General features: G+C 37.7%; 1 protein-coding gene across 7 annotated transcripts in view; it reads left to right on the forward strand.

The window, feature by feature from the left end:
* The window catches only part of dlgap4b (discs, large (Drosophila) homolog-associated protein 4b), a 123,280-nt gene that overhangs the window by 55,120 nt on the left and 44,620 nt on the right, over nucleotides 1–23,540 (forward strand). The window contains exon 1 of one of the 7 annotated variants that reach the window (XM_041979749.1): nucleotides 19,360–19,388. The exons of the other annotated variants lie outside the window; for them this stretch is intronic. The gene's annotated coding sequence lies outside the window, so the exon portion shown is untranslated. Of the gene's footprint in view, nucleotides 1–19,359; nucleotides 19,389–23,540 lie in introns of those variants that run through there. 7 annotated transcript variants of the gene reach the window in all.

The raw sequence follows: 23,540 nt of genomic DNA on the forward strand, positions 1-23,540 counted from the left end.
TGACTCAGTGATAATACAGAGACTGCCACCCTCTCGCAATGGGTGACTACTGCTTCTGCAGTCAACAACAATCACACAGAATGCATAGTCACATCGCTCTCAATCACTAAGTAGTCAGCCACTTTCACCAACACACAACACACTTCAGGCTTTTTTCTTTTAGAAAACCTCTGTTCATTTAGTTATAACTGAAATAACAGCAGACTTCAAGGTGGTGTGGTGGTTAGAGCTGTCAGCAAAAAGGTTCCTGGTTTGACACCTACACAACGGGGTTAGGGTTACTCTAAAAACACATGCATGGTTAACTGCTGTTTCTAAAATCTCCCCAGAAGTGAACGTGAGTCTTTGTGTTGGCCCTGTGATCGACTGGTTACCTTCCAAATAGCCTGCTTCTCGCCTAGTAGCAGCAGGTATGGCTCCTGTGAACCTACACTGGAATAAGCAAGTAAAGACAATCAATGGATGCATGCTTTTGAGGCCAACATTAAAGACTGTTTCTTTTAATGTCTCCAAACTTAACAGGTTTATTTCAGTAATGGCAGGGCCGCTGTTGCATTCAGTGACAAAAGTTAAATTTACTTATCAGGTTAAAAGCTAAAAGCAGACCAAAACCTAGTAGAGTATTATTGTTATTTTATGATAGTCTGAACAGCACAAATCAGATTTTTTCAAATCCAGTCCAGGCTACTGTCATATGTGGTACAAAATCTGAGACATACAATGTTTTTAAAAGCTGAATCGTCATGTAGTATTTCATCCAAATTTTATGTCACTGAAGTAAAACAGACATCACAATTCTTAGCCGGAGGAGGCGGGACACAGCAATATTAAATGTAAATAATGAACAGAACAATTTTATATCAGGATATAAAATTGTTGTTTAAAAATCCTGTAGCCCAAGGGTTGTCGGTTCAATCCCAGCCCAGAAGGTTCATGTCGAAGTGTTCCTGAGCAAGACACTGAACCCCTAATTGCTCCTGACGGGTCGTAGTTGAGGGCCTTGCATGGCAGCTTCCGCCATTAGTGTGTGAATGTGTGTTTGAATGTGACGTACATGTAAAGCGCTTTGGATAAAAACTCTATATATCTACAGACCATTTACCATGTACCTTCTGTTTGAGCACTTATTGATATCAAGCTAAGAGGTAATGATATGACCACCACTTGCAATTCCTCTATTAATGCTGACTGCCAAAAATATGGTAATAAAATTCTAAATTCTTATTTCCTTAATTCATTTTATTGTCTTGACCTGGTGGCTTGGGCACTAGGTTGATGGCTGTTAGGTTTATTGGTCATATTTTATCATACATTCTATTAAATTCACAAGTTTATAATCATTAACATTGTTACTATTTATATAGGCCAGCAGAAAACAATAATGACTTTTAAAAATTAAAATCCTAGTACTTCCAGTTCATTAACATTGTCTGAGTTCTAGTTGCCCAAATGCATTATGCAAAATGATGCACTGCATTTTGTCAGACACCAGAACATGACTTAGATGACAGGAAATACACGACTGGTAACATAATGTGCAACAACACGTGGTTCAATTAATTTCATTTTAGTTTTTTTATGCTAGGGTGTTGTAGGGCTGGAACCTCAGTATGGACTTCACAGTAACACAGAGTTGTTCCTCTATAGAAGTTCAGCTCCAAGAAACCTGCAGCAGGCTACTGAACTCCGCAGCCTTTGAGGAATGCAGCTTTCCAAAGGCTTTTCTTTCTAACGAGGTGACAGGGACTCCAGCAACTGCACACTAGGCTTTGTTCTGTACAGGTAATTAAAGGCTGAGATAGTTTTACTCTTCTGGTCCTGAAGATTCAAATATAGTAACTTACTGCAGCAACAATCAGCACTATTAAGGGGTGAAGTGCATAACCTTAGCAGGTATCGTGCTCATTAGCAGTCTCAGAAAAACAGATATTTGGCTGTTAAAAGTCAAACAAGGTGAAAGCAGCCTGTGGTCAGACAACAGTTTATAAAACTGTTAATGAAAGTCTGACCTTTTTAACTGACTATATGTATTCTCTCAGAACAGCAATGTGTAAATATGCAAACAACTTAACAACAGTGAACCAGTGGAGTTGCTGGAATGACCAGCAGAAGATGTGGTCATACTGGGAAGCCCCTTGGCATTGGCTTGCTTATTGTGTCAGACTCTTTCTCTCATGAATGTAGCTGTGCGTGACTTTCAGCAAGCCACATTTGTTGCTCCTATGGAGCTCAGCAGACATGAGATTTGCCCTAATCACATCCAACCATCCATAGTCTATGCCTGCATATTCCAATGCAGGGTCACAAGGGGGGCTGTACTGTATTCCAGCTGCTATCAGGCGAGAGGCAAAGTATACCCTGAACATGCTGTCAGGCCATCACAGGGCCCCTAATCACAGCAATGCCTTTTTTTCTTCCCTTTTTAATCTTGTTTCTCTTTCATTTGTTGATTTGTTTGTATGTATCATTTCCTTTCCCTTCATTCAGCATATGCTTGTAGCCTGGGGCTCAAATCTCCTTGCTAAAAACAACTCCTTGCTTTTAAATTGTGGGGGGCACTGGCCCTGAAGTTTTGCCCTTAAACTCAAACCCACTCAATCAGTATGTAATACACAGTATGCAATTGCTCATAACTGTAAATAAAAGGTGTGCAGCTGTTCACATAAAGTGGGAAGCACAGCAGGCATAAAGGTAGCCTACTAAGTGAACTGTAAGTGATCACAATGAACAAAACGTTGCACTCTGCTGTGTTCAAACAGTACTTGCAAACGTGGTCATGTGTAAAGTACCAGTAATTGAGGTAAAAACAGTTTAAATCCAGACATTTAGGTAGATGGATGTGAACTTGTGCCACAATAAGCTCACCACATAACCAGAATGGAGATGTGAATAAAATACAGTGCAAAACAAATCATAACAAATATGTCTGACATTTACCCTTAAAACTAAAAATAGTCACACACAAAGCTGTACAGCTGTACAGCACACAGATATATCCTGCTAGTATATACTGTACTTGGATTTGGTTCAAATAGCCAACTGCTGCTAACTGCAGATTAGCTTAACAGTTTAGTTTCACTGTTTTAACAAGCAAAATAAATGAAATGCTTAACTTTATGGCGAAAACCTAAACGGCTGAATCTAAATTTGGTGGCAGAGCCAAGTCCTGCACAATCTCTACTCTGATTTTTGAGATGATAACTGTTGATCTGCTTGTGTACATTGCCTTCATACAACCTGTACAGTGCATAATAAAGTGTTTTGTAGCTAAATTATCTGATGCAGCAGATCTCCCCATCTCAACCCGCAGGTCAATCCCATTTGGCTGCCTCATACAAGAATAGTCCCGTCAGGTCAAAAGTATTTGATGGGCCAAAAGCCCTGGCTGTTTGACCCTGCAACACTATTTAAAATAGAGCTTTAAGTCCAAAATTCGGACCATAGATAAAAGATGGTACAAACACACAGCCAACATGATTAATAGTCCATTTTCCTCTGGAGAAAATATGCCTAACTTGGATTTAAAAATGCCAAAATGCTCCGATTCAATGTCTCCCCTGAGTATGATACCATCCCTGCAGCATGCTGTGACATCTCAGTTGAGCATACAGTACATATAAATATGCCTGGAGTAGAATAACAGTTTATTGTTCCCACAGCCTGCTGATAGTAACCCCTAATATAAATGTGTCCATCACAGTTATTCTCAAGTGCATTTTAAAGTACAGAAGTTTAGAAAAGATTCATGAAGATTGGACAAATTGAAAAACTTTCTTATGGATAGGTTGTTAGACCTGCAGCAATTAAGTTACATGCTGGATCAGATGAATAATCAGCTGTTTCTGCCAACAGAGTACCAAAGCTATGAAAGCATACTTACATACTTAGAATATGCCCGACATAAAAAATCCTTTAAATCTCTATCTATGCAGTATATTTTTTCATATACTGCTAGAGCTGTTGAATCTCCAGCACACACTTTTGCAGCTAAAACCAATTCTTAATGCTGACAAAACTAAATTAATGCTGTTCTCAAATTCTAAAAATGTTGCTCAAATTATCCCACCAGTGTCCACTCTTGAGGGAAATGAAATTGAGGTAGTTCATATGTACAAGTATTCTCTGCCCCTTCAACATGGAACATGATGCAAAAGGACTGGAAATTAACAGAACTTATTTCATTGAATGACTTTAAATCCAGACTGAGAGCACTTGAGACGGCCTCCTTAACTTGTAACTGTTTTCCTTCATTTGTAGTCATTTTAATTGTTAATTGTTGTAATTGATACTTTTTACTTTTTGCTGTCTCTTGGCCAGGACTCCCTTGCAATCTCAATGAGACTTTCCTGGTTAAATAAAGGTTAAAAAAAAATTTCATATGAGGCAACTTAGCATCACCATATGTAACACAGGTTAAATTGCCACCTTCTGACAACACTTCAGTTTATTCACTCCAAACCGAAATGGCTGCATGCCCACTAAACATTTTGTTCTAACATTTTGATATTTCAGTTATCCAAAAACAAGGCAACTCTGTGAAGATACTTCACAGATAACTCTGCCTGTAGCTATTATCTACTACTGACTTGCACATCTAATTTTTTTTTTATCTCTGAACACACTTTTTCTCATTGTTGCAGAAAAAAATTTGAGCTTTACACGTTCCCACTTGTCATAAAAGTGTATGTCTTTTGCAGTGCATTTCTTTTTTTCAGTTTCCTGAGAACCAAAAAGAGACCTTTGGCCTGAGAATTATAGCTAACTGCAAAAATCTTTTTTAAGACGTCATGCACTGCTAATCCTCCAGAAGGAATAAAGGATTTAGAATAAGCCCCCACAGCTGCCATGCAATGCTAACTTTAGCTTTTATCAACATGTCACTTCTGGAGAGCTTTTCAAAAAAAGAAGCTTATCAAACAGTACGCAGCTAATACATTACATTACGCTGCACCACATTGGATTGCATTAAGAGTGGATATCACAGAGCTCTTCTGCAAATATAATCAACAAGCACATTTGCAAATAAGAATATCGGACTGTGTATTTCAAATTCTGTTTTGAGGTTGTTTTTGCAATAAGGTTAATGCACTTAAATGGTACATAGATCCTGGGGAGGCTGGGAGGAGATGGGATTAAGGCCACGTCATCTGGGTACAGCTAAAGCTTTGGCATTATCAACACGTCACTTTAGGATGTCAACATGTCGAGCAATGTGAAAGGCTTTTTTAAAACACTCCTGTCCACAGCATCTTACTGAGAACGTCTCTCATTGTCATTGTGCTGCTGTGACACGCAGAGATGCTCATACATGTAATGATGGGGTGACTGTGCCAATACTAATTTAATGAATTGCTTGGTGGTCTTAAAGTCTGAATTACTTGCATGCTTCTCTTTACCTTTACCCTTTTTAAGTTCACCATAATCATCTCATCAGCATCCACATTGTGTCTCTATTTTTTCCTCTGACCTTTATTCCACCTGTGTTTTCCTCCCTTGTGTAACTCTCTCCTCCATCTTTGTTTTACCTCTGTTCGGTCTGTAAGCTATCCCACCCCTTCAGTAACCTGCAGCAGTCACTGCAGACCCATTAGCTGACATGCTTGAGCTTTTCTGGAACTGTGACACACTGCTGTGTCTGGTTTAGGGTTTAAAACCACCTGCTGTCTGCTCCAAATCGGGGATAGATGGTTAGATGGGTGGAAATGGAACTAGCATGGTGAATGCTGGGGAGAAGTGTGTGCATTTGTGATAGAGAAGGAGTGTCATTTATTTAATTAATTTATTTTTTGTTTGTTTGTTTTCTTTATTCTCTCTGAGGCACAATTGACCATGACCTCCAGTGGTCCGGTTGCAAGGGAGTAGAGAATCACATCTGGTGTTTGAATGCATGCATGTGTTTGTGTGTGTGTTTCTGTGTGTGTGTTTGAGGATTTTGTGCAAGTTGAACATCCCATCTGGCCAGGCTGAAATGCAGGGCTGAAGCCTGGAGCTGGTAGCATAAGGGAGGCTGTTGCATACATCTGTAAAGATCCCCACACATCTGTTTAGTTTTTGTTTTTGTTTTTGTTTTTTTTTTTGTTTGTTTTTTTTTGTGTGTGTGGGGGGGGGGGGGGGGGGGGGGGTTGCAAAAAGTAAATTTTATATTTTCTTTTATATTTTCATTATGGACATGCATATATTGATTTGGCAGTTACAAGATAAGATATAGAAAATTTTTTATTAGTCCCTCTGCAGGGAAATTGATTTGTTGCAACAGTGTAGATGCAGTAAGCAGGTGCACACAGGTGATGTAAAAAACACACACACACATAATTAGTAGTAATATGTACGGTATAGCATGCTAACATACATTACTTGTGTAGATATTTGTACTTATTGGTCTGTGGAAGGTGTCAAACCCTGAAGAAGAAAAGCACAAAACTAACATTCATATCCAAAAACACACACTCAGATTTAATCTTTCTTAAAACAGCAGACTTAGTCCCTAAAAATCAAATGCTTACCATACGTTTTTATGTTTTCCTCCAATTGAGTCTTTCAACTGTTAATATAGGATGTGTTTATAACACGCTAGTTCAAATGTTGTCTGAAGTGTTGAGGCCTTTATGTTTATGAACATCCATGACTGTCTTTATCATAGTAGTTTGGAAATATGTGCATACAGTCATCAACCTCCCTGGTGCATGATGTCATTGAAAAGGCTCTAATTAGGCAGAGATAAAGATAATAGCTTTAGATCCATATTATTTTTTACAGCTGTCTTCTTTGATTAATCGGATTTCATTTAATTATGAACAAAGCTGACTATTTTCTAAACCCCACCCAGCGGAGTGATTGTGTAGTCATGCTTAAACAACTAAAAGTACTCATGGCCAGTGTAACAAGCTCTAAATGTAACCAGCTTTTCTTCTGCAGGTTGAACAAATCTATTCTGCATGCAGTGTTCATGATATTTATTACTAAAATCCCATAGCATAAATAAAATATTCTTGCTTTTATTCTCAGCCCTCATCACTCTGATTCCAAATCAGGTTACACACACATGGAAACATGCCCCCCAGAGTATGCTCTGAATTTACATGTAACACAGAGAAGACCACCCCTTTCTTGGAGTCCTTAAATTAAAAGTAGATTTAGTCTTATACATTAGGCTGTTTTGCTAACAAGGCTGTATTAAATGTATGTTTTTGCTTCTTTATTAATACTGTTATTTACATAATTAGGTAAAGATGCACATACTCAGGAAAAGAGTTGAATATGTGATAGTAATTGTCTGTTTACCCCTTGGACAAAACTGGCTTTAAGGATTCAAGCTGACTCTAGTGTAAGGTGACATTAAAGTCATATCTTATTGTATTGTGTTATATAATTGTGTTATAGTCAGTTGTTTTTTACCTCTCTGAAACAAAAATGTCTAAAAGGAATAGATTCAACAGTCTGGTTTTAATCTAAGCTCCAACTATGTGATATAAACATATTTACCACCTGCTGACGTAATTGAACTTATTCAGTCAATCAGTTATCTAATTCTTTGGCAATGGCAAAGCGCAGCGGTATTCTGTTACATGTATGTGTTTGATATGCTACACTTCCAGGCCTAGATCACAGCCACCACTTTTGCTGTGTCTTTATGTCTGCAGTCCTTGTATACTTACTATGCTTTATGTTTTGGTTTGCATTGGTCAAAATTTCAGCTGTTACACAATTGCAGGTAAGACACATCCATTGTCTTCATACTTAAAAGGTAAAACTTATAACTATCCATTACAACCTTTTATTTTTGAGCCTCGGAGGACTCTTGAAACATAAACTAAACCCATATTAAATTTAACCCTCTAAAATATGAAGATAAAAGTTACTTTGAGACTTTGAGAAATGGTGCCAAACTGGGCCAAAATGGCCATTTTGGAGACCTCTCCTGAACTGTCTGTGCTAAAACCTCTGCTTTTGCTCTGCTTCACTTTATCAGAGTTGACCTTTGCTGAAATAGTGATCACATATAGCACTATGATTTGATAGAGATTAATAGCTGCAGCTGTAAGGGAATTTAATATCCAAAGGGATTTTCATGTTCATTCTGAGATTGTTTGGTTTTTCTAGGTGAGCCTGAAACTTTTTTTAACTTGTGCTGTGTGCCATCTTAATTTATTCTTCATCAGTAACACATATTACCTATCTTAACCAATCTCCTTTTACTATGACTCCAAACTATTCAGAAAGAGTTGTTGCCTTGAGCAGTACCTTGAGTATTTACACCAGTGGGTTGAACTTGTTTTTGTCCTCATGCACATAACCTTTGAACCATTTGACTGATTTTCACAAAAGAGGGATTCTTACTTTTGGGTATCCAATGAAAAAGTTTACATCTTCTCACAGGCAAAAAACTGGCAACAATGATCTGCAGACCAAGCTTCACAAAAGCTTCCACTTGGATTTTTGCTTATTGAAAGTGTCAGTCCCTCACAGCCAATACAAATTGCCAAGCTAGAAGTGAGGTCATACACAGAGATAGCGTACCTGGACTCAGAACCCCATTTTGACAGAGTACAAACAATGTGGGGGTATTTCACCAAAGGGATGCTGAAATAACATGTTACATAATTGTTTATATTTTTGCCTTAAACAAATAACTCTTGTGCCTGATCTTGCAATGGGAGCTCTGAAGGGTTAGGCATGTTCATTTGTCAAGTATATAGAAATGTGAACTCTCCCCTGGAGTGACAATGGCACAGAGTCCTACTTTGAGACAATGTCATTTAATCATGTCACTGTAACCTGCACTATTCAAAGGTTTATATATTGCACACCATGTACATTGTAAATATTGTATATACATACATATTATCAGTATGTGTAGCATGCACATCCCCGCACAGTCATTGCACTGTGGCCTATTATATGTATTATGTCTTTTTAGTTCATTACTTTATCGTTTTTTATAATGGCGCTAAATGGGTGTGCACAGCCTTGGATGCATGTACAATTGCATTTCACTGCCATCTTGTTTGTGCATGTGACGAATAAATATCTTGAAACTTGAATTCACGAGAAGCCATCAAAAGTGGCACAGATATCTTACAAGTTGTTGTTATAGTCAGTTTGTTTTATTTTATTTATAGCTAATTAAAATAAAAAATGACACTGCAAAGGAAATGGAATAATGTCTCATAAACACTTTCATGCACCAAACTTTCCTGTTTTTTTCTTTCCATGCTTTTTCTAAATTTTAGTTGCTGTTGTTCTTTGTATTTCATTCAGAGACAGCTATTATTGATGACTTTAGACCTTAGGAGCGTGGGTGCCAGGATGAGACAGTTTCCTTCATCTAAAATCACCCCATCCCCATCAGAGACACACTGTGTACTTGGCTCAGGAAGTGGTGCTATCACATTCTGTGTCACAGCCACACAGTTATATTAAATGTGAGAGGAGGACCAGCAGTCTGGGAAATATGAGTCAGGCTTTGGTTTTGAAAACTCTGCAAAAGTCGTCACGTCAAGGTTGAGCAGTGGCTTCAGAGATTCCTTCCCTCATTCTTCCAATCAGATAAAAATAGAGGGAAGAAACAAGATGTTGCTGCTTACTGTTAGCTTATGCAAAAAAAACTCCTCTCAGATCTTTCTTGATATGTCATCATCATCTTGTGGTTCACCACTATATGTGAATCCTTGTTTTTTTCTATAGCTGCCATTTTATTCCATTCGCCCTTGCCTTTGTTTCCTGAAAGCAGTTCTTTTCAGTGCACATGGCTGCTGAATAAATGGCAAAGCTGACAGGTTAACTGAGACTAGCGCACTTTGACAAATACAGACTCTTCCGGGAGAATTCAAGGCCTTTTATTTCTCATAAAGTTTACAGTTCTGAAACTTTTATGTCTATTGAGGACTGCTTTGAGTAACAACTAAGTTGATTCATGAAGCACTAGTATAATTAATTCTGTGTGGTATCATCTGTTTTCAAAACTATTCTTTATTGCTTTAATTTGTCAGCAATGTGCATATCACCATCAGTTTGCAATATGTTTTACATAAGAGCTGTTGCTGTTAGAGATATGCATGTATACATGTAGTATCTGACTCATTACCGTCTTGTGCGATGATTATTGATAGTCTTTTCTTGCTTTTGAGTCTAAAGATGAATGTCTACAAGCAATGATATGCATAATCCAAATACTCATGTTTGAAAGTCTTTAAGACATTTGGTGTTAAGGCAAAAAATTCTAGTTGTCAACACAAAAATGACAAAATGTACCATAGCTACAATGCAAAACTCCTACATTCTTCCTCAGGAGCATCTAAATATGTTAATACAGCAGATATTTAAATTTTGCCAGCAGTGCAGCAGATGCAAGATGCTATTTGACTACAAAACATTTAACTTTTTGTGAGCTTAACAAGATTCTTATTACATTGACTCCTAACTTGATATGAAATGCAGATTTTCCCAATCCGTATTTTTTCTTCTATTTGACTTTAGAATTTGTAATTTCTCTCTAGGATTAAAAAAATACTTTTATATAATTCAGGATTGTGTAAGAATGCCCACAATGTTTTTTGCTCCATTCAAAACCATAGCAAAAATAAGGCAGATGAGTTTAATCTAAAGCACACTCACAACTTGGAGCCTCCCTCTCCACCGTAAAACTGCTGTGGTTGGGGCGTAAGCTTCTCAATTAGCTTAGGATTGGTTTGAGTGAGTCAAGCTCATGTAATAATGTCAAAGTGGTTAATCCCCCAGCCATCTTTAAAGAGCTTTCAGCTGCTACACAGCAAAGAAGGAAGGAGGAGGAGGAGGAAGAGTAGAAGCTGAGAATGACACAGGGAGAGTAAAGAGATATTTTTCAGTGCAACTAGGAGATGGAAAGGGCGGAGGAAAGCTCTTTTTTTCATTAGGTTAAAGTGACACACATTTGCAGTTAAGAATGTGCAAATGGTAAAGGCAGAAGAAAGAGGAAGTCAGCGATCCCACACCAGCAAACACACAGCTTGGAGTCAGAGATGACTAAGCTTTAGTTTCATGGATTTGCCAATGCCTGAGCACCTCTAAAGCTTCTGACAGTGACACAGTAATGTTCCCACTCTTCAAAGGAATCTCCCCTCACTTCTGTGGGTTACATTAAAGGGTGCCAATAGAGGTTGTGTATTTATGGATGATGTATTGAATTCTGCTTAGCATTCTTAATGTGATGCACAAAATCTCTGGGGATGGTTAAACGGAAAAAATCTTGTTGAATTTGAAGGACTTTTTTGTTTAGAAGTGTCAGCTTCAGACACATTAGTCACAAAGTAAGAGAAAGTAGGTATAATAAATCAAGATGGACCTCTCCAATATCTTTCGAGCTGTGGTCCAGAGAATATCAGCTGTTGTTTACCTCACCTTCATTTCTGAAACGACTATACTGTCCTTACCTAAGCACCTCTGTCTTTAGCAAGGTTAAATATAAAATGTCCCTCAATGAGGAATTTTTGCCTTGCAAGTGGTGTGATTGCTTCTTCTACTTATGCTAATTACATTCCTTTTTACTTGTAAGACCTCAGCATTAGCTGAGCTCCTGTTAGATGCACATGTCAATTTAGTAATCAGTCACCAAGGGCAGAGAGATAGAACTCTTGATCTTTATCTTGTTTTCTCCTTGAGAAATGATTGGTTAAATCACTCCTAACCTTGGCTGCAGCACACTTCCAGCAAAACATTTGACCACATTTTTTAGTGAATCACCTACTGACATTCTGCAGATGACTTACTTACTCTGAGTGACTTCAATAAATGAGGATTCAGGCCAACCCTATCATCAGGAAGTCTGTGCCTGATTGTGAATGACAGCACACAGGTTGTGGTCCTTGCTCCCAGCAGGTAACACTGAATCAGGGTATTTTTTTAAACAGACTGAGTTTAACATATTTTGGGTTTAGGGCTCTATATTTATCTTTTATTGGAATATTTGCATATTTACCATCAACTTTCAATGTTCAAGATTTTGTAACTTGATACTCTTAGCTGTAGATTTTTAACATGTATAGGAATTCAAACTGATAAAGTCTTGCACAGATAAGGTCTTGCCTGTGCACATAGCATTCTAACCCATACAAAAATATTTTAATATGAACACCATCCATTTTTTTATTCAAGTGTGAGTGGTGTTACTACATATGTGTGTCAGTTTCTGTTTGCAGCACAAAATGTAGTAGTTTTATGGCGTAACTTTAACATTAATTAATCCTTGTTTTTCTTATGTGTCGAGTACTGTCCACACATTGTTATGCTTTTGTGTAAATTCCTCTCCCCCTTCTGTGGAAATCATAACTTTTCCTATCCCCCTCGCACTTAATTAGGAATAATATGAATATAATAATATGAAAGCATAGTGTGCATTGACTGATTCTCACTCTGCAGTTTTGTGATTTGTCCCAATTTACAATTCAATCTGAGATGTGTGCAGACATGTCTTAGCTGTACAAAGATGGAGCTTCAACAGAACAGAATGAGGGCTCAGTGAGAGTTGCTCTGCTTTTTGTGTTTGGATGCTGTACAGTCTCATGCTGCCTCTGTGTGCATGAGGCGTTAACTGTTGCTGAAGTTGCTGAAGTGATGCCAGAATATCAACACTTATCAGCCAGTGAGTTTGCAATAGGAATTATAGATCAAGAATTGTGACTTTAGTGAATTATTCTTTTAATAATGGGTTACAAAAACAAATGGCACATTTAAAAGAAAAAGAAAAAAGATGGATGTTTCCACGGTTTAAAAAAAGTAACATAGGAAAATCCTGTGTTTGGCAGGACTGTTTTAATTAAATTTTTAGTTCCCGATTATTTACATATTCCCATCATATCAAGCTGTTGTATTATAAGCCATTACAAGCCTTGACATTGAGCCTTTTCACTCAGTGACTAAAACATTATAACAATCACAATGTTGCTGTAACTCCTGACTAAAATTGTTAAGTAATGTCATTTTATATTGATTTCTACTTTTATCTATCTCATATTTTTAAAACTAGTATACAGATTGAAGACTACAATTATACTGTAGTTAAGTTAAACTATTAAAAATACTTGTAGCAACCTTATGCTGATGATCTAACTTAAGCAGTCAACACTGATGTGTATGGTTAATAATGTCATTAATAAATGATAAATAGAATTAATTCTGCACCTCATTCTACTTCTGACTTGTACTAGTTTTTTCTGTTTCTTATTTCTTTTTCTTTTGCTGCATGTCACTGCATTTAACTGTTTTAAATGCACTGTAATGCAACGATGTCCCTCTGGGATCAATAAACGGTCTCTGATTGTGATATTTCTTGGCAGATCTCTCTGTTTTTGTTGTTGCCATACAATGTGAAACTAGTAAAATGTACTTATGAGCGTGGACAGTTTCAGTTATTATGTCAGCATCTTGCATCAGACATTCACAGAGTTTACAGTAATGTTTGAGTTGAAAACAGCATTTTAATGATACCACACAATCATAACAGAAAATCAACAATCATCATTGGACTGATAAGACCGAAAATACCATGATAACTGAATTTCAATCAAACTTACAAGTTTGCTTTCCTCTGGAACAAGTAACAGACAACACTGTACTGTTCTCTTCCTTGCACCTAATCCTAATACTTAAAAGAAACTATGTTTTTTCTTTTATGGTTCATTTCACCCTCTAAAATGCACAGTCTTAACTCCTGTCTCTTTAAGGACCCCTCCAGAAAAGAGTGAACTCTGATTGGTCACAAATAGCAGAATGCAGAAACCCTTTTTAGGTTAAGATGTGCCAAACTAGCCAGGAGGAAGGCTTGATGCAAATGTGTTTCATGGTGATATAGATTAGAGAGGGAGGAAACTGCATGCAAGATGCTCGGGGCAGCTCAGCCGCAGTAGCGTTTTCTGTGGCAAAGAACTCTCTGGACTTTAGTTGTTCTGAAACTTTGCAGACCTTTTACATGCACAAAGTCTATTAAGTAGAAAATCTAAGAAGCATAGTCAAATCTCTGGCTGAGAATAGTAAGATTCTCCTCTATTTATGATGTCTTTTGTTTGAGGTGCTTTAAAGTGGTTAAAGAAGTCAAAGGAAATGTGTCTGGGGTGATGTCTTAGAAGCTAAGGCAAAAAACGTCACTGCAGTGCGTCATCTCCGTTTTCGGAGGGTCCCTTGGGACTATGTCACAGATGTCAAAACAGAGATCTGTGCTCTTACCTGAATTTCTAATTTAAGCAAGAGCCTCTAAACAAGAGAAACAATGAAGTAATTGTCTCCAGAAGAAGTCAGTACATGCTCTCCACTTTTTCACCCCTTGGTTTAGATTCTATGAAATCAAACTAGCTGCCAACAAAAGAATACCTAAGAAGCAGAGTGCTTCTTTTTACATCTGCACTGAGTCACATCAGAAAAAGAACCTGTGAACAGAGTTTGAAGTGTGATCAATATGCATTCAACCTTTGATTCCTTATACACCCAGAAGAGTACAGCAGATAGCCTTTCAGTGGACGGATCCATTTCATTTGCAATCCAATAAGCCTGTAATGCATTCGGTAGATTGTGAACAGTATGATAATGAGCAGACAAAGCCTTGTGATGCTTTAGGACTTTCTCCCCATGTGCCTTGATAAAAGATCATTGGCTATATAGTACTGAAGTTAGAAATCATGCCAATAACATCTGAAGCTTTATACAAATTATTCCAGCTGGAGTATTAAACCTCAAGAAAGCAAAGTCATGTCAACATTTTGGTTTCAAGTTTTTAAATCTGATAGGAGGCACAGTTTCTTGTCAAAGAGTTACAGTTAGGTTATATCATTTCATGACAATCATTAGGATTCTGACAAAAGGTTGTCATTCAGTGATGGCTGGTTTTCATTTTTATCCGTCCCTCAGTCTAAATCTCCTACATAGCATCAAAGACACTCAGTGATTTTCCCATTTTGTAACTGAATCTGCAGATCAAAGCTCTGCCGAGTTTCTGTGACTGTCCCAGCTTCAAATCCCTTGAAATATGAAAGTTTGGCAGTCAATGTTATTTTATAAACAGACCAAAAATAGATGATTAAATCAAATAAATAGTCAAAAGGAAAATCTTACTCTATTTATCATCATATAACATCATAGTTGGTCCCAACGCAGCAGTAAAAAGTGCCAAAAAGGGCCTGCACAGGTGTGATATGACTTGCCTCTCATGTGCCAGAGGCAGAATGAATTGACTGAAAGGCAAAATGTTTGCTTCACAGTTACATCAGAGTTGCACACAAGATACATATCTGCACACCTGTAGATTGGGTTCTCTTTTTTCATCCAGCATGATGGCAGTAGCAGTTATTACTGTCTATTTGCATCAGCTCCATACTGTCACTGGCAATAAAACCACCCAAAACTTCCACAAATACTATGACATTACTTTTTTTAAGTTTGGAACATCCTGAGTTAATTATATTTTAACATCAAAGTCTCTGTCTCAAAATAACTTAAAATACCTATCAGCCCTAAATATTTAATACCAGTGCTAATCAATAAATCCTGCTCTCCACACACATGCATAGTTTCTTCGCATGAAATCTGCTTTTCTCTCTAAGCCAAACTTCTGATACAAATTAAACCACTATATCATTTTCCAGCATGAGTAAATCATTGTGTATTCTTGAGGAAACGTGTGTAACTATACTCATGCAATGTTGTTCCTGCTGATCTGCAACAGATGTTGAAACCAGTCCTTTAAAAACTGTCCAGATGTTTGGGTCATACCTGTATTTTCTGAGGGGAAAAACACAGCACAGACTGTAGGTCACACATGGACAATTTACACACTATTATTCTGAGGAAGAGATTATTGAAACCATCTTATACTTAGCCTGAATTCCTTTACATGCTCTACTGTCCTTCTTTCTTCTCTAAAATGGTTTTCTTAAGCTGCTTATTCTTTGGCATTATCTCTGTGAAAATGGGATGATAAAGTATAATTGGATTGGATTGTTTATTAGATTATACAGTTTGAAGAAAAAGGATTTTCAATGATAGAGAAAAGTTCTTTGCAAATCCAGTATTTATACTTTCCTTTTCAGGTCAAACAAGCATAAAATTGTAACTCTCAAACGGGAGTAACCTTAAATTGACTAATCACTTGAAGTGAGTCATGTGTCAGGTTTCTAGAATGCTCATGAATATATTTGGTGGTCTGTAAGCTTTCGTAGCATTTACAACACGTGACTTGTAAGCCACCTTTAATCATGGTTACTGTGAGAAGGAAAGGCAGAAAAAATAGTTCTCTTAAAGCTGTAACAGAGCAAGAAACTTCTCTGACACTGTAATCCAACATACCAGATCAAACAGGCAACTTACATAAGTAGCATACATGCTGCCTTCCTGCTGTCGTGAGCTTAACAGGCTATTGTTGCAGCTCAGTAAATGCAGCATTCTTGTCATCAGTCAGAGTGGTCTTTCTTTATCTATATACGTCCCACGGGCTTTTACAGTAGGACAGCTTGTTCTTGTCCTACTTTCCAACATGCCTGTCCTCCCTCCTTGTTGAAGCTGATGTGGTGGCTGTCCTTTCACCGACCTCTGAGGTATCAGACATCAGAGCCACTAGCCATGTTGCCTTGTTCTGTGTCCATCCATCTCAAATGTCTCTGTGAAGTTCAATTCCTCTTCTTGTGTAAGCATTCCCACTGACACTCATCCATCTTTTGCTTCCCATAAATCTGAGTTGTCTGGTCAGGCACTGCAAGCATGTCATTTGTTTCACTTAGGGTTTAATGCCCCTCCTAGAAGCCCACTTTCTTCTCTATTGTCTTCTTTCAAATGGTCAAGCTGCTAGCCTGTTACTGATGCTACGTTTAAGTCTAACAATATAACAGCGGTAAGAAGGGAATGAGGTTTGACTTTTTGCTATCAGTAGCTACTCGAAAGCAATAAACAAGATGTTGAATTGTGAATTACTGCCACAAGTTGTTGGCAGTACCTTCAGCTGTATTCCAGACAACAGTAATAGCATCATTGGTAATGCTATTGGTATCAACAGGCTGTAATTGAAAGCAGCTTATTCAGTTACACATATGAATCTCTGTCTCCTACCTGGGCTTGGAAATTGTCTCCTGAGGCTTACTATGCAATACACACAGCAGGGAGCTTTATTACATTAATTGCAGTTTAATGGTTGCTACCTGGCAGTTTAATTGAAAATGTAGGTGTTATATTGCATCTTTGTTTATAGTGAAACCTCTACACATCTCTCTGGTGTTGTTTATATTGTCTTTTCCTCACATGGGAGGTAATCCTGTTACCAGCAAGACCACACACTCACACACAGTGCTGGGCCTGATGTGAACAGTCAACCTGAGGCTCCATTTCCTTCACCCATATTGCCATCCAGCAACCTTGCTGAGAGGCAGAGTGTCAGGGATCGCAGCAATAGGAAACAATAAGGTTGAACCCAAATGCAGGACACAGAGGTGGAATGATGATGTTTTAATAAAATATGACACTGCAACCAGAAGTAAAAAAAAAATAAGACCAGCTGACTACAAAACACAGTATGACAGAAACTCAGCTCAACAAACACAATTAAAACGGCCAAGGACTAAGAAAAACCGGGAGCTTAAATACTGACGGACTAAATTACAAACAAGAAGCAGGTGTGACAATTAAGGACTGGAAGCAGGGAACAGGAAGGAAAGCAAAAGTAAACAAGGGGGGAAAACTCTACAAAATAAAAAACAGGAAACAAGACAGAATTAAAAAATGGCAAAATACTAAAGACTAAACAGATTGCTATAAAATAACATGAATAAAACCTGCAGATTGTGACACAGAATGCCATCCTGTTTATTATAGTTCACTTGCATACATTTGTCTTGGTTTGAGGGCATAACCTTTTATTACAATGCTTTCTTTAGTCACTGACAAGATTATATGAGCTCAGGCTGGGAGTACACATGGCTCTGATACAGTTGTCGTCTGGACACTAGTTTGCAGTCAGTTTCAGTCAATTCACTGCTTTCAATCAGCTTCTTGTATTGATTTAACGTTTGTCCTATTTTTAAAAAATAGAACTCTGTTGAAAGTGAAGTCATTCACTGAAACATTTTCACAGAATTATGTGATCATAAGTGAAATTTCTACCTGTATCAGGAAAACATATCTGAATGCAAGCTGCAAAACCTCAGTGGTCTTTAAATGTACTTTACAGATATGTCACTGAGGTCGTGTTTTTGATTCAAATCCAAATCTGTTTGCTTGGAAAGTCCATTTCATTTTGGGGAACTGTGAATGCTTTGTGGGTAAACACAACCAAAAGATAAGTGCATGTGGGACGATAGGCAGCTCTGGATGGGAGAAATGGCTTCCAGTTGAACGTGGAAGAACTTCTAAAAGAATAATGGTCAATCCAACACCACTACGATCTGCTGAAGATCCATATTTTGCTGTTATCTGGTAGGAACAGAACTTCTCCTGCATTAACCAATAGAGGAATGAGTTTTCTTCTTCATTGTGTTCTTGTCTTCTCCTTCAGTAATTCTTGATGCAGCGGTGCTTTCGGCAGTGAGTGGAACACATTAACCTAGCGAACTACCCTGGTGCAAACGCACCCTTAAGCTCCTGCAGCATTTCTGATAGTGAAGCAGAGAACAAGCTCTACATTCCCTGCATACTTTACTTGGAGCCTCCTATTTTTCCATTTGTGCAAGACAGTCGGTGGTCCATTTTGCCATAACGCCCAGGCTCTGGAAAGTGCTGCTTGGCTGAAATGAGAAATCAATACTAGACTCTAACATATCCTCATTAAGCCTTGGCAGCAGTTTAGAGTAATCCTTGATTAAATATTTCTGAAACAAATAAGCACACAAAACTACACACAGTCACATCAATTCACAAAAGGCACACAGGCTTCAGAACCTCAGATAAGCTGAAATATAAATGCATTAAGCAGTACCCACAATCACAAATAGCCAAGCATATGCAAAGACAGCTTTTACCATTCATTTAATCTCACCTCCTTCAGTCATATCACTAGGTAGTAAATAATTACTTTGTCATTTCATACTCATTTGCTGAAGAGGAAACAGAGATAACCAAATAAAAGGGAAAAAAAACATGCTGAAGAAATGTCATCTTTAGTATAAGTCTCTATACCCATCCCAACCTCCTCTCCCTCACTGCTCTGTCCTTTCCATCTGTCCAAAGATTCAAGATTCAGTGTGTGTGTGTGTGTGTGTGTGTGTGTGTGTGTGTTTATGTCTTGATGTATAAGTCTTTGATTTATGATGCAACATAAGGTTTTACTCCAGTTAATCTGTCGTTGACTTTTCCCCTAACAGCAGTCTTTTTTCAGCAGACAGATCGACAGGTGCTGTCTACCTCGGGATCCTGGTCATGTGTGGGTCCGTGTTATTGTGCAGGTGTGTGTCCCAGGAAGCATGTTTCTGCGTGTAGTTGTGTGACTGTGTATGTGTATGTCTGTGTGTCTTAGTTTGATTGTGCATGTGTGCGTGTCGGCATACATATGTGTCTATTAGCTCAAAGCAATACATTTCCCTCCTGAGCCAGGTCCTGCAGAGCTTGCATGCTGCTTTCACAGTCAGCCTGCATTTCACCAGCAGTTTCCATTTACACCGTCTGCCACTTGACTGTCCACTGCTGAAACATATAAGGAATCATGAACTTTTAAAGAGGCACAAGTAAAGGCAACATATTGCAAGATTTAATGAGACAAAATGTGCAACACAAAAATATTTTCCTGTAACTCTAGCAACTGAAGCTCATGGTTGAGTTACTGTCTAATCTTTATTTTTGGAGTGTGTTAATTTAACAAAATTATATGTAGTTTCACCACATAATGCTCCACAAGGCTAAAGCCCAGATTAAACAAAGATATTGACTGAGCTGCGTGCACGAGGCCAGGGATTTTTGATTCAGTACTCATCCATTCTAATGAAGTGGTCTAACAAATTGACTTGGATAGCTAATTGACTAATACCTTTTACTTCCAGGAGCCAGCTTCTCTGTCAGCAGCCAACTTACTCCGCAGGCTGACTGAGATTTAAATCCTTTCATGGGGGGGAATGGCTTGTCAAAGTCATTCTCTTTAACTTTACATTTTAGATAAATCACTCTATTTTGCATGGATATTACTTTTAGTGGTGCTGTGCTGAAGGAATTTAATCAATAAATCCATTGTAGGCATCACAAAGGACTCAGTGAGTAATGGCAGACAGATAAAAATCATCATTTTCAATCACATAGAATGTCTCAACTCTGATCTCCTCAACTTCGTTTTCAGTTTCGGCAATGTTCTCTTCCATATTTAAGATATATTAATCATTAAGAAGACTTCACTTGTCAGAGGTGGTTACTAAATGTTTAAATCAGAAACTAATCTGTTCCTCTTTGTTTCCAGGTTGTACAGACCAATAATAACTCATCTTCATGTAAATATATTGTAAAATATAAATACTAGAATTATGATATTAGTGGTTCTTATCTCAATATCTGATCATAAATACTTCTAGAGTTTAACATTTAAGTTTTTTTTTTGTTTGTTTGTTTTTTTTTTGTTTTTTGTTTTTTGTACCACCTTTAACCTGAGGACACATTTTGGAAGCTTGGTAGAAACTATCAGTGATGCTGCCAAAACGGAAATAATTGACATTTGTTCCAAATAAGCTTGTCCTGAAGATGTCCTCAGCAGCTCTTTTTCCACTTTTTTCTCTTCCTCTCTCTCTTTGTACTCTATACCCTGCTTAGGAAGGAAGAAACAGGAAAACAGATGCTAATGCACAAACATTTTCACTTACACAAATAGCTGCTTAAGTTCTGTACCGTCACTAAGGTATCATAACAGTCTTTAGAAATGTTTTGAAATTCATTAGAGAAAGGAAAGGGAAAAATAACATATAGATATTATTTTTTCCTTTATTTTTTCCTAAATCGCTCATAGTTTTTCATTTTTTTATGTTCAAATGCAAAATTGAAAAATCCTTCACTTTGCATGAGGTGAGAATGATGCAGACAGATGTCTCTGAACAAAGGTAAACGAGTCCTAACTACTAATACTAAAATACACATTATGGTTTTCAGGACGAGTTATGTGCATTGCAGACTATAAGCTCAATCATACGTATAATCAATGAGCAATAAAGAATACAAAGACTAAAATAAAGTGTTTTAAAGTTTGCTCACCTGAATTCTTCGGTATTTAAACTGTTCACACAAAAACATAAACTTTACATGGAAACTGTATTGCAGAATTTAACTTTCTAGGGAAATCCAGCTTATCTCTTTAGGATATTCTAAATATATCTGTTAACAATCTCACAATTACCAATTTACCGAACAGTTTCTAAAGCTCCACTCCAAGCTAAAAATCACTGAACTACCATTAGCTTAGAGTCAAAGGGATTCAAAGATGTCGTTTTCAAATACACATTAATAAATTGAGGTGATGTTGGCACATTTGAGTTTTATACAACGATCGTTGCCTCGCGCACATACACACACACACACACACACACACACACACAAACAAACATGTGAGCCCTTTTTCTCAGAGTAGCCACATTTAATCCAGTTGCTGCCTGCTACCAAGTCATTAACATAATTATAACATGCAGAGAATTTGGGAATGAGCATGTGATTCTTTCCAACAGCGTTTTCTCACTGCTTCGCTTGTGGGATTCATCTTCAGTCACACTTAAGAAGCCTCCCATCTGTTTACTGAACACTACAAATTGTATAAGTAGGAGTCGTTCTCATGCTCATGCTGATGAAATGGTCCAACAGATTTCTAAAGGACTCGCGTCTGTTGGCCTCTTCACCAGTCTGTTCTTCTTCAGCCTGACTTTGCTTCTACAAGGTTTATGCAGCCAGTTGGACAGTTTACTGGCTGGAGTATGAGCGATCAGTGCTTTCTTGATAATGCGTCATATATTTGGATTTCAGCTGTTATTCCCTTTTGTTTCATAAAAGGATTTAATATAGATGAGTGAATCAAAAGTCTTATTATTTCTAAGTCTTTTTAATACTTGGTTAGTTTTAGAAGAAGAAGAAACTGTTCTTCAAAACTATTTACCATAAATAATTTAGCAAAACATTTGAAATGTATTGACTAAGACTGTAAAACTCAATGAGTTTTTTTTTTTTTTTTGCCAAGGCAGAGGTCATGTACCCGTTGGCGTAGGTTTGTCTGTCGGTCTGCTAGCAGCTTAACTCAAAAAGTTATGCACAGATTTTGATCAGATTTTCTAGAAATCTCTGAAATGGAATGAGGAACAAGTGATAAGATTTTGGGGGTGATCCAGATCTGCCTGGATCCAGGAATTTGGGCCACTGTACAGTTAAACACATTCATGCAAGGAGGGCTTGCCCAAGGACGCATGAGCCACTGCTGTCCCAAACAATAGCACCTTAGTTATCATTTGTTTTGTTTTGGGAATTTCATTGTTTATTTGTTTAATTATTTATAAAATGGTATCAGTTGAACGAATCATGATTTGTATACAATTAATAGTTTATATTTTTAAAACACTTGCGGTTTACCAAATCCAAAACCAGCGCCTGAAGTGAATATTTAACTACAAGATTGCACATTTTGTTGCAAAACCTTGCATATTATCAATACTCTTAACACCACCATGTGCCATATTTAAAGGGACAATAAACAGAATTCACCATGTTCAGATTGAAGAAATTAAAACATCGCTATGTAAAGAACTGGAGGTGTAATTTCACCTGGAGTGTAGCATGACATCATACATAGTCTCTGTGTGTTGATCTCCAGCCCTGTGTGTACCAGTCCAGCTGTTCATGTGAATCGTCATCTCCTCTGTGAACCTTCCCTTCCTATAAAAGGCCACAGCAAGCGAGCAATAGTAGTTTTATATTTTCTAAGCAAAATGGCGGCGAATGGAACAAACCATTTACCTGCAGATGACCAGGATCTGACATTACCTCTAAAAAACACTACATCATTGGCAAAGAAGTTGTCGGATAAAGAAAGAGACATGACCTGGATTAGCATTGGCCTGAGTTCACTCCAAGAGCTAAAGAGGCTACAATTTGATTTAGAGCTAGCTCTTCTCCTGGACAGTACATAATAGCATAAAGCTTATAAGTTACTTCGACATATTCCACAAAATGGTGTTATTGTTTTGCTCAGCATGTTTGCACATTCGCTCACAGATGAGGTGAGTTCAGGGTGGGGGAAGAGATAGAGGGGGGTGGTCTACAGGTTGTGCACAACAGCAAACCTTGCAGTTAAACAATTTCCCTTTTTACCCTTTTAAGTTAAAGAAAGCTCTTGCATTCAGAGTTGGAGTTTAATGCAGTAATAAAAGAAATCAAGTGGCTTTTGTATGAATGGGAAGAGCTGCAGCAACACAAGCACAGCACACTTTCTTTCTACAGCAGCCTGACCACCTTAAAAGAAAGACTTCTCCTTCTTAAAACAACACAGTGTGAAGACTTCAATCTTCACATTGGAGAAGATGGTAAAATTCAGCCTTCACAACAACATCATGGATTGCTCTATTATATGATATACTGTGTTTGTGTGT

This window comes from Melanotaenia boesemani, chromosome 3 (genome assembly GCF_017639745.1).
Source record: "Melanotaenia boesemani isolate fMelBoe1 chromosome 3, fMelBoe1.pri, whole genome shotgun sequence".
Taxonomy (NCBI): domain Eukaryota; kingdom Metazoa; phylum Chordata; class Actinopteri; order Atheriniformes; family Melanotaeniidae; genus Melanotaenia; species Melanotaenia boesemani.